The 12,070-nt window shown below is 28.5% G+C and overlaps 1 protein-coding gene across 5 annotated transcripts in view; it reads right to left on the bottom strand.

Moving 5' to 3' along the window:
• Window positions 1–11,121, bottom strand: part of LOC148237899 (band 4.1-like protein 4A) — a 264,159-nt gene extending 253,038 nt beyond the window's left edge. For all 5 annotated transcript variants that reach the window (XM_088181479.1, XM_088181483.1, XM_088181481.1 and 2 more), the window contains exon 1: window positions 10,780–11,121. The gene's annotated coding sequence lies outside the window, so the exon portion shown is untranslated. The remainder of the gene's footprint in view (window positions 1–10,779) is intronic.
• Window positions 11,122–12,070: the final 949 nt, after the last annotated feature.

The raw sequence follows: 12,070 nt of genomic DNA, 5'->3' as shown, positions 1-12,070 counted from the left end.
ATGAAAACCAACATGTTACGGATTAATGGAGAAAGTGGAGAAAAAAAATATCATCAAGGAAACGCCTCTGCTGTGCTGGTCTTCTCAAAACTCTTTCTGAGTAAAATCTGCCTTGATCAATTACTGCGCAAAAATGACGACATTGCATGCTATACATATCGTAAAAAAAGATTCTTCCTAATGTAAAAATAATATATTGGATTCTATAAATACTAAGGTAAGTAATATATCTGAATTAAACTGATTAATCAAAAATTAAAAATGCTTTGTAAATGTCGATCGGAAACACATCGAGGAGTAGTTTGATTGTGATTAAAATTCTTAGATGATGTGGATATCATTTCTATTGTCACTCAAACATAAGAGGAAGTGAGTGATAGTGAGAATTCAAGTAAAGAAGATGACAAAACGGTACTAACTTCGGCCTATTTATTCATTATGGTTAAAACTCGGCAACAATGACGTGACGGCGGCAGAGGGCAACACGTTGAATGACGACGACCGGTGGCGCCTCATCCGCCGATCTCACATATCATTCACATCAATATAACATGTAACTAAATTGTAAACTAACAACAAAAATAATACTGCATCTGCGTCTAATTGCCGCCAGTCAACATCCGTCTGCCAAAAATATTTATTAGACTACATCGACCAAAGGTGATTCGAATATAAAATAATCTATTATCTAAATTTTATATAAATATATTTTAAAACCAATTAAAGATTATTCCTATTTTTTAATTATACAAGCATTTCCTCCTCAGCTTTCGCCAGGATAATCGAGAGTATACTGTATTATTTGTTGTATAGAACTAGCAATAAATATATGCAGTGTCACACCAGATACAATATATTTAAAATTAGAAAATATCTTATTTAAAAAAAATATTTAAGATAGCTGTTATAATTTGATTGTAAGATAAAATAGAATATTCAAGGTTCAGATATGATATTTTTAGCAATATGAAGATGATAAAGCAGAAATATGTTTATAATAAATAAAAATACACACATGCGTATGTGCAACTGGGTGTTAAACTATAATATAGTAATCATAAAGATGACCATGAAATAAAACCAAAGCACCATAATACTGAGAGGCAACCAATTATTGAATTATTATCGCATGTGTTTTTATTTTATGTACCTACTGCAATAAATATAAACATCAAACCATTCGGACCATCAACTTTTACAATGGATGCCGCACACGTACTCTTTTGCGGTGCGTACGATATCCTCAGTACATAATAAAAAAATGTGTATAATAATACTACATTGTGTGAAAATAGCAGAATCATCGGCCGTGACCGAAGAACGTGCTATAGGAGGAGTATACTCAATGGTATCCAACGTACCGTGATATGGTATGACTGAAGACATAAAACGAGTGGTTAGAATTCACATACGACCCTCGAAGGTAATTAGCGTTTTATATCATACCCTTTTTAGTATAGGATAAGGATGATTTATTAAAAAAATAAACTAACGACCAACAGCTTTTTTATACGAATTTAATGTTTAGGTCATTAAGAGGAAAAATCGAATGAGAATCGAATAAAATATATATGTATTTCCCAACTAGTCAATAAAATATTAAATAATAATCAATAGCTTTAATTGATGCAAATTATAGCTCGTATAAAAATCGCTATGTATGTATAATCGTCATTCGTTAGTTGTGCATATAATGTATTATATTTTATAGCCTAAAAAAAGATCAATGCTTGTCTTGCGTTTGTAAATGCTAGTTCGAATAAAAAGATTCATCTTCATGAAAGATATGATACACATATCAAAGAAAAAGAGCTTTCGCATCTAGAGATGAAAATCCTTTTTATTATGTATAAAAACTGTACAGCAAATTTAATATTTTATTTGAGTTTAAACGATCTGTCTCAAAATGAGAAAACATTGTTTGTTATGTTTTCTTCTAATAACAATTGTATAAGGCATAATAAAAATAAATATTTTCTTGCTACCTGAATGCTAGAATAACTTATAAATATACCTTAAATAGTCATACGAAGAATGAGGGCGTTTGTACCACATAAATGTATTATGTGGAATAATGTGCCAAAAATAAATTCTACGATCTAAATAAATCTGTCAATAAAAAACTGAAAATATAAAATAAATAAAAACACAGTTATAAACTGTATATAATTTTAAAAAAATACGACAAATATTGTATACACTCGTCTTTCAATCTACGAAGTAGATACATTCCAAGAAATAATAAATAAAACGAAATTTAGAACTTTTAATAGTAAAGTAATCACGTTTAGTATTAAAAGTTCATTTAAATTTGAAAGTAGCGATACGCATGCACTGTAAAAAGCAACTCATTATACACTTCATGGGCAGTGTGAGAGGTTCCAGACGTAGGTCAAGTACAAGAAGTAGGAGTAAGCACATCGCTGCGCTACACGTGTGAAACGAAATGTTTGATTTGGTGTATTTTATAAAAGTTTTTTTTAACCGCTTAAATCATGAGATTTAAAATGCTATAAAAATATAATAACTGCAACTTGAAAAAGTAAAAAAAAAGTATTATTGTATTATTATTGCTATAAAAAGTATAAGTTTGCTTCTTTATATTTAATGTATAAGTATTGTATATTAAACAAGATTTATCTCAGATTTTTTTGAGGCTTCTTGAATCGAAAATATATTTATTTTGGTAATTTATTTAGGACAAGATATGCTATTTAGCTTTTAAAAAGTTTTCAGTATTTTTGAATTTGAATTTGTATATTAAAAAAAATATATTGAATCTGAAATATGTTTGAATAGGATATGGAATATGTATCAATTATGTTTAGTATACTATTCAATCAAACATAATAGGTGTTTATGTACTTATATTTAATAATCAATAATAATATACAAAAAAAAATATTTGGTATAAACGCGTTAAAAGCGCAATAAACAAAAATCCTTTCAGTCTTTATAACTCACCGACATGTGCAATTGATATGTCGACCAGCGTTTTTGTACGACGATCGGATATTCTAAAGTATTAGCATTCTCAAATGCATTAATAACAACCAAACACAAAATAATTTATGTCTTTGATAGGTGTCGAGAAATAATCGTGAAGTGAGCATAGAGTACTGCCAAATTTTTACATGGTAAAATTTAAACGGTAATAAAAAATAGAATTTCACCCTTAAATCGTCGCTAATGATGCGCATGTCAAGAGAATCCAGCGCGAAAAAACCTATTCTATATTAACCAAGCGTGTGTATGTGCAATTTATTAACTTTTATTTGAAATTCACTTTCGATAAGAACTTTGATCAACAACTTCCATCAGATTCTCCCGACTTGGGATACACAAAAGTTAATCTGAACTCGCACCAAGAGGAGCTATGGCAAGCATCAGCCAAAACTTCCGCAAAAGACCGCGAAAGCAGCCGCTTCCCTCTTCACGTCAACTCTGATCTAGCTACGACGTCCGAAATCCAGCGTTCGCCTGATCTTCGAAGACGACTGAATTTTACAAACGCAGACAATGCTACGAGAATATTACGTATTTATATTTTTTGCACAATAACAATAATTTATAACTAAATAACTTCGCCTCATATAAAAAACACGCTGACACTTTTGTATCTTTTATTTATTGTAAGATTGGTAAATGGTGTAATATGGCTTCATAATTTTATGAATTGACAAAAATTTTTCTTTTTTCTTGCAACTGATAATTAATGACAAAAATATTCTTCAAAGTGTTATTATATTTGTCTAAAATAATAGGAAGCACTAAAATATAATTTATAATAGTATCTTCTAAAATTAAAGAATATAATAATGGGAATGGAAAAATATTATTTTATACCTGATTTTAAAGTAAATTTAATTGAAGTTGTATAGATATATCAAATAAGTATAATTTATCCATTTATCTCAAATTTAAAAGAGGAAAATAAATAATATTTATAAAACAATTCCTTCTACATAAATAAATACAATAATGATATTTAATGATTGTAGAAGTGCAAATAATTAAATATAATCATCTTAAAATTCAACCTAAATTACACATCGTCACGAAAATTATGTCTTTTAAGCAACGGTTTTTATATCCGGTTTATTAACCTTGATTTTAGTATATTTACCAAATATATATTTATCCCTAGTGCTTAATAATAGCACAATTATTTATATTTTCTTAAATTATTATATATGTACTACATTTAAATTATACTAATAATAGTGAAATTGCTAAATATCAAGCATTGAAAATTATACGTACACCTACACACAAATAAAACAATAACGAAGGACGCTTATCATACTGTAATTCTAAAAACCGAGCAAAAATATCAAAGGATGACCGATCCTTTGAACAGCCTATATTTATAAACTTTGACCTTTGCTCCAAAGTTTTTAACTAATAAATATTTCATAGAATATTAGCATATACAAATAAATTTGTACTACTAAAAGCAGCTATATATTAAAAACGCCTACGGTGCTCCAATTATTTTATTATATGATATAATGTGACATATAAATTTGCTTTGATCAAATTACAGCGTAGAAATATATAAAATATTATAAAGCAAAACAATATTTTATTTATTTTGCGTGTACCTCAATTATTAAACTCTTGTATGCTCATCTTTCTTTTATATGTCAATCTGTCCATTGTTCGAATGTGAGCGTTATTTTTTTTTGCTCATCATAATAAAATATAATGGATCAAAAGAGTAATATTGTAGAAAGTCGGTCGTTGAAGCGCATCGAAAAAATCTGACGTGTTCACCGATTAAGTGTGATTGAAATCCAATGTGAAAATTTCTGTATTGAACACATTCACAGAAAGAAGATAGGAAATTTTATAATGATATAAATAGTATATATGCATGTCTACTATTTATCACTATCTCTTTAATTCTCCCAGATAAATCGTTAAAAAAAAGACACTATCAAGTTAATGTGAAAACCTAACAAAGACCATATACTCATATCATGTATGTTAATGCATGTAAAGATTGCATTATTTTTATTTAATTTCATAATATCTATAAAACAATAATTTTTAAGTGAAAATGTACCAAAAATGATTTCTATTTTAGTAAAATATCGTTGAATTGCGTAGATGGCCTTTAGTTTAAATGAGCTGTAACTTCACTTTATAATAAATATATATGTATAATAAAGCCACTTTGCTCTTTTATGATTGACGCATACGATGAACATTTCACGTCTCCAAAATACCAGATAATCATTAAAAATCATCCAACTTTTTTTCATAAATCGTAAATTTTGGGGCCTAATTTTAATAAAATTATGAGTTTAGAGTCTAAATATGCACAATCACAGATATTAATACAACAAAAGACGGACTCAGGTATCAATGATCAAAGCAAGACTGACTGTTAAAACTTAAATTTAAAAAAAACGACTTTAATTTCGTAATACTTACTTTATATAAAATCGATCCAATGTATTACATATAATATACATTAATCCAAGAACATTATTTATGACAAGAATAATAAAATAATGATTGAAATGTTAAATAGAACAAATATGTTGTATGATTAGCTGTTGGCTAAGGATACAACCAAAATCATTGGAGCAGTTTTCTTGGATTTCAAGAGAGCCTTCGAAACAATAGACAGAAAAATAATGTTAAAGTAATTGGAGAGTATAGGTATAAGTGATATAGTTTTAAGATGGTTTAATAATTACTTATATAAAAGAAAACAAAAAGTTAAAATAAATAATGTATATTCTGAAGAGAAATTAGTGTCTTATGGAGTACCACAAGGGTCTAAATTGGGACCATTGTTATTTGTTTTGTATATTAATGATATAGTTAATAACGTGAAAAAATGTAAAATTCATCTATTTGCGGATGACACATTAATGTATTGCATAGGTGATAACATTAAAGAAATTGTAAATAATTTAAATAATGAATTAAGTATATTAGAAATATGGTTAAAGAATAATGTACTTAAATTAAATGAGAATAAAACTAAATGTATGTTTATTAATTATAAAAATGTGTTAGATAATAGTACCAAAATAGTAATAAATAACTCTAGTATAGAAATAGTGGATAATATAAAATATTTAGGAGTAATTGTTGATACAAAATTTAATTTTAAAGAACATTGTAATTACATATTAAAAAAAATTAGTAGAAAAATAGGTTTATTATCTAGATTAAGAAATATATTAAGTATAAATACAAAAAAAAGAATTTACAATAGTATAATATTGCCCCATTTTAATTATTGTGCAACACTATTAAATATGTTAAATAAATTAGATAAACAAATGTTGCAAAAATTACAAAATAGGGCAATGAGAGTAATCTTAAATAAAAATAGATTACCTAATTGTAAAAGTATGATTGATAGATTAGAATGGTTGAATGTTCAAGAAATATTGAGTATGAATGTTTTAGTATTTATATATAAGTTAGAAAATAATATGTTACCAGAATATTTTAATAAGTATTTAATAAGAAATAAAGATGTACATAAATATAATACTAGAAATAGAGAAAATTTAAAGATAATTAAGTATAAGAAAGCGAGTACGGCTAGGGGAATTATGTACGGAGGTTTTGATTTATATAATAGTCTTCCAAGAGAAATCCGAAACAGCAAAAATATAACGGGTTTCATAAATGGAATAAAAAAACACCTTTGTACATATAGAAATAAATTATAATATTAAGACTTTATTATTGTATATTTTTATTTTTTCTTTCTGTTATGTATTTTTCATATATTTTTATATATGTTTACTAAATTTGTTAGATGTAAAGATTAGCTATTAAGCTTAATAAATTAATAAAATAAAATAATAAATAAATATATTAATCTTATTAAAACTGTAGTTTATTCCAAAAATATTACGGCTTTAAAATCAATATTTAATAGAAAAAGCAAATACCTATAGACCAGCGGTTCCCAACCTGTGATACGCGTACCACCGGTATAGTTGGTGGTACGCGAAAAATAATCAGTAATGGCGGACACAAAAAGTAAAAAAAAAATCAGTCATAAAAATATCATTTCAACTATTGTATTTTTCCTAAATGTAATTTTTCAGAAAAGCTCGATGACGATCTTTAATGTTGATGATAAAATTGAAAGTATGGTTAAGAAATTAGATTTTTGGAAACAGTGTGTCGAAAACAATCAACCGGAAATATTCGAAACTCTACATACTTTTTTGGTTGAAAACAAGGTTAGCTTGTCTCAAGATTTACTAGAAACATATAATAGTTCATTTAATAGGATTAAAATCGTCTTTCATGGAGTATTTTCAAAACCCGAAAATAAAGATAATAATTGGATTCCAAACCCCTTCTATGCAGAAAATTTAGAAAAGCTTCATCGTTATCAATAAAAGATAAAGAAAATTTAAAATATTTATCAAGTGACAAAACTATACAAATAAAATTTGAACGAAACAATAAAATTAATTATTGGTTAAGCATCGATAAATAATATGAAGAACTTTCTGAAAAAGCTCTCAAATTCTTATTACCGTTCACTAGTATGGAATTAGTAGAAAAAGCTTTTTATATGTTTTTTTTAAAAATAAGTATCGAAACAAATTGGACGCAGGTGTAGATTTAAGGGTATATCTCACATCTTTTAACCAAATTTCAAAAAATTATGTTCTTCGAAACAAGCACAAGGATATAATTAAATTTATTTTGCTTGTATTATTGTGCTTATATTTTTGTAAAGTTTGTTTAAAAATTAAACTTACAACTTGATAACAATGTATTATAATCTTAAGCAACACTCTCATAACTATTATTTCCGATAATAAATAGAAAATTTCGGTAGTAAAAATATTTTTAAATACAATTTCATTAATATTATTATATTTAAAATTTAAATTTCGCCTGCGGCGCTACTGTAAATTTGTAAAAATGAAAGTGTAAATTGTCTCGTTTTCATCAGAAAATTTTTTACACTTACCGTATTTAATTAGTTTTATATACAAATATTTTCTATTAATATCGGTAATTTTTGGAAAAAATTGCCTGCGGCTCATTTCTTTTTTTTAATACAAATAATTTAATATAATTCTATGTAAATTTTTTTAATAAAAATTAGTTGTTAAAAAAAATACTTCATTAAATTTCCTGGTTTTGAATTTCGACAAGAAATGAGCTTCGGCACCTTTTATTTAAAAAAAAACATTGTGCTATGTAAAGTTCAAATGTCTCATTGTTATTAGAAAAAATAAAACCTTTGGTATTTTTTTAAACTCAAAAAGGGAAATATAGTCACCCTATAAAATTTATAATGCAAATAGAATAACAAATTTCTCAAAATACAATAATTTTTACGAAGTGGTACAATTAAGCGTGATGTACTACCAAGTGGTATGCGAGCCAAAAAAGGTTGGGAAACGCTGCTATACACAATTAATCAGACCTGTTTAAACTTACGTTTGTCTAGTGTGGAGTAACGTGAGTAATGCTAATTTTAATAAACTTTAAGTTATCCGAAATAAAGCCATAAAAATAATTTATAATACACTGTTTTATACTAAATTAAAAAACTCTACACCAGGTATTTAATTCCTATTGTTATTATCAAAGTGAAAAATACAATAAAAGTATCCTGCGAGACTATGAAAAACCACTATTCTCAAGAATCGGTGATTACGAAGAAAAAAAAACTTATATTTAATTATTAACATAAAATGCCTAAGCACATATTTTCATATTTAGCAATTTATACCTAATTTTTTTTATATTGTAAATTAATTAATTACACAAACATTCAAAGACTAAAAATCTCCATAAAATCCCATTTCATAAGGCTGTGTATTGTGATCCAAAATAGCATTTAAGACATAAATCTACTTACATAAAAATTATGATCGGATCCGCTTTGTAATGTGAACGAAAAAAAAAACATTTTTCGAACAAATCGACCACACAAAGGTCAGAACATAGCGATCGACCTCACGACTCCCATTCACGTTTACGAGCGCGTTTTTTACCGCGTTTAATAACAATTTCGGTCCGATATTACCAAAAATTGATAAGGGTCCGATTGATGGCGGACCACACCCCCGACACGATTTTAGATGTAAAAGCTCACATCACCCTCTCTCGCAAGATTTTATGGGCGGGGCCAAACGTTCTACAGATACTACCCAAAATTATGTTGAATGTTATTTTGCCCGATGTGTGGATAAAAAGCATGTTATAATTAATTAATCAAAAGATTTTCTGTCGATGTCTAAATTAATTCCAAACGTAATACGTGAATCCTGCTCGTTATCGCGAAACCATGGCAACTGGTTTATATGTAAAGCGAAGGATCTGTCCAATTAACGATAATAGGGTATTATACACGTCACTAATGCATAACTGTGCTTTTTTCGCAATGAAAGGGCTTTCGTTGACACGAAAAAAACGCTTCACTACACAGAATGATTAATGACATTTAAATAAAATATTTAATGTTTCACAATAACTAGATACAATTATTCTCAGTTGATTTCGTCAAAGTCATAAATAAACCATAAAATCTACAGTTTTGGACTCATTCTGGTTTCTAAATAAATTAACGAATAATCGACCGATTTGTACGCAAATTTTGTGAGACAATTTTAAAGTTTACATTCCCACGTGAATTGCTTTCTTTTGTAGAGTCCGATTTGATCCATCTATCACGTAATTCGAATCGAAGATTAGCTCGAAAGGAAGAGTAAATGTTAACGAGCCTCGGGCTTTTTTCGTTCTAATTAATAATAAAATTGTGCAATGCGTGGTATCGAAAGTGGTGTTAAAGTTCAAGATCTTAAATATTTAGAGTAGGTTGTAAAGTTGATTTTAATGTTGTAGGTTTTTTAATCGCAAAAACATTTAATTTATTAGTAACCAGGTAAGACTTTGGTATTTATTAAAATCGAAGTAGTGTTTAAAAAAGTGAATTAGTATCATTCAGAAATGAATTCTAGAAAAGTGTAAATTGTTTAACTTTTAAATTAAAATGATATGACAATCTCAAATAATTAAAAAAAAAAACATTACAACACACTGAAAGCAATAGAGTAAAATGTGTAATTTCTACATTTTATACATAGATAGACTGATAAACATAAAAGAGATAAATTTAAACTATTTTTTATCCTTGCTCTTATTGAGTAAGTCAAGTACCTAATCTAAGTTATTTATGTAGAGTTCAGTTAATATGGTATATTTTTTTATATTTGATTTAAACTAGATGAAAACTTAAACTTATTAACTTCTCATGAACACTTCAATATCAACAGAAATACTTCCACAATTAGTTATCCATAGTATATAAGACTAAAAGTAGTATTAAAAAAATATACTTAAAACTAATAAAATCAATATATAAACACTATATGCTAGGATAATCCATTACTTTAAATAGATCGCTCTAGAAAGAACACATAAATCAAAGACATTAATATAACATGTCCAATTATAATACCAATTAATTGTGAATACATGATTTGATATATGTCAGATACCTTAATAACCGTTAACCTTATTTTTTCGTAAACAATACATTTATAACCTAGCTAGATTTTAGTAAATCACCTTGAGATTACGAATAAGAATACCTTATCAAATGTGATTATAATTAAATGTACCAAATCCGATCTGATCCAAATAAGGAAATGAATCGATTTTCGAATGATATATTTATTGTATTTTTCAAAGATCTTGTATTTACGCAGTCGATTCGGAGGTTTAAGACATTTTTATCAACACAATACAATGCAACAAGTCCGTTACCTTGTCGTCGATCCGAGCTGTCTGCGTCTCGAAAGAACAACCAAGCACTCGAATTGAAACTTAATCGCACGGTCAATGCAAGTCGGAGGTCAGCTCGATCCCTTGGACAATACGAGGTAAGTGTCTAGGGAACGAAAGGTAAGTACGAGGTAGGTTTCACTGAAAACTTTGTTCCAAGTCGCCTCAGCGGGCACCGGCTGAGAGGCTACGCCCCCCGCGCCGGCCGGGTATTCGGGTCCAACAAGTGTCAATCGAAGTTTCGAACTGGGAAAGAGCGAGAGAAAAGAACGGCGGAGCGCAGCCGAAACGCGTCGACACCACGCGACGGACGCGGGCAAACTGGTCGCGGGCACCTGCGCCAGCCGCAACAACCTGTTCCGCCGGGGATGAATGTAACAAACGTGCGAGTAGAGACATCTGACGATACGAGGAACAACTTTTCAATTTAACGGAGTATTCTAAGGTTCATTCTGATGAGCAGAGCCTGGATACAAATTTTGCTAGATTTAATTTTGTCAGCCTCGCTGCTCCTCTAAAACGTATTTAATTCTCAAGACATCATAATTTCCTAATCTATTGAAATGCATAAAAGTCACCCCTATTCATAAATAGGGTGACAAATTCTGTATAAAGAACTATAGACCAGTCGCGGTGTTGTCAGCGCCTGCTAAATTATGTAAAATAATTATCTATAGATATTTTTTTAATTTCTCGGTGCGGGAATTCAAATAGACGTCGTATATACAGTTTTTGAGAAGGCCTTCGACAATGTTTGTCATGGGTTATTATTTAAAAAAAGGTCAAACCTCGGTTGCTCGGATGATTTAACTCGGTTATTCTCGAGTTATTTAAGCGATCGTAGACAGTTTGTAACCTATGACGACCGATTGCCGAAAGAATATTTCTCCCTTTCGGGAGTTCCTCAAGGGTCCAAATTAAAACATATATCGATTCAGAAAAAAAAATCATTAAACAAATCTTAATTTCCTCCTCTTGACGGAAATAACTACTGGAATGACAAAACTAAATAAAAAGAAAATTTATCACAAAAAAAAGAAGCCTGATAAAATTAATTTAAAACCTAATGAACAAAATATTCACAGCACTCGTCACAAAAATGAACTAATGAGCAAAACTATAAATATCGCAATTTGGAATGCTAAGAATTCAAGAACTAAAAATATTTTTAATAAACCATAACATTGACATAATGTTAATATTACTCTAAAAAGCTATGTTGAAATCCCTTATTACAAAAATTATCATACTGAACACCCGGACGGTTCTGCTC

This window comes from Plectrocnemia conspersa, unplaced genomic scaffold (assembly GCF_051122295.1).
Source record: "Plectrocnemia conspersa isolate PC_06_02 unplaced genomic scaffold, ASM5112229v1 ptg000002l, whole genome shotgun sequence".
In the NCBI taxonomy this organism is placed as follows: domain Eukaryota; kingdom Metazoa; phylum Arthropoda; class Insecta; order Trichoptera; family Polycentropodidae; genus Plectrocnemia; species Plectrocnemia conspersa.
Note: the sequence above shows the minus strand (reverse complement) of the source record. Positions and strands in the feature narration are given on the sequence as shown.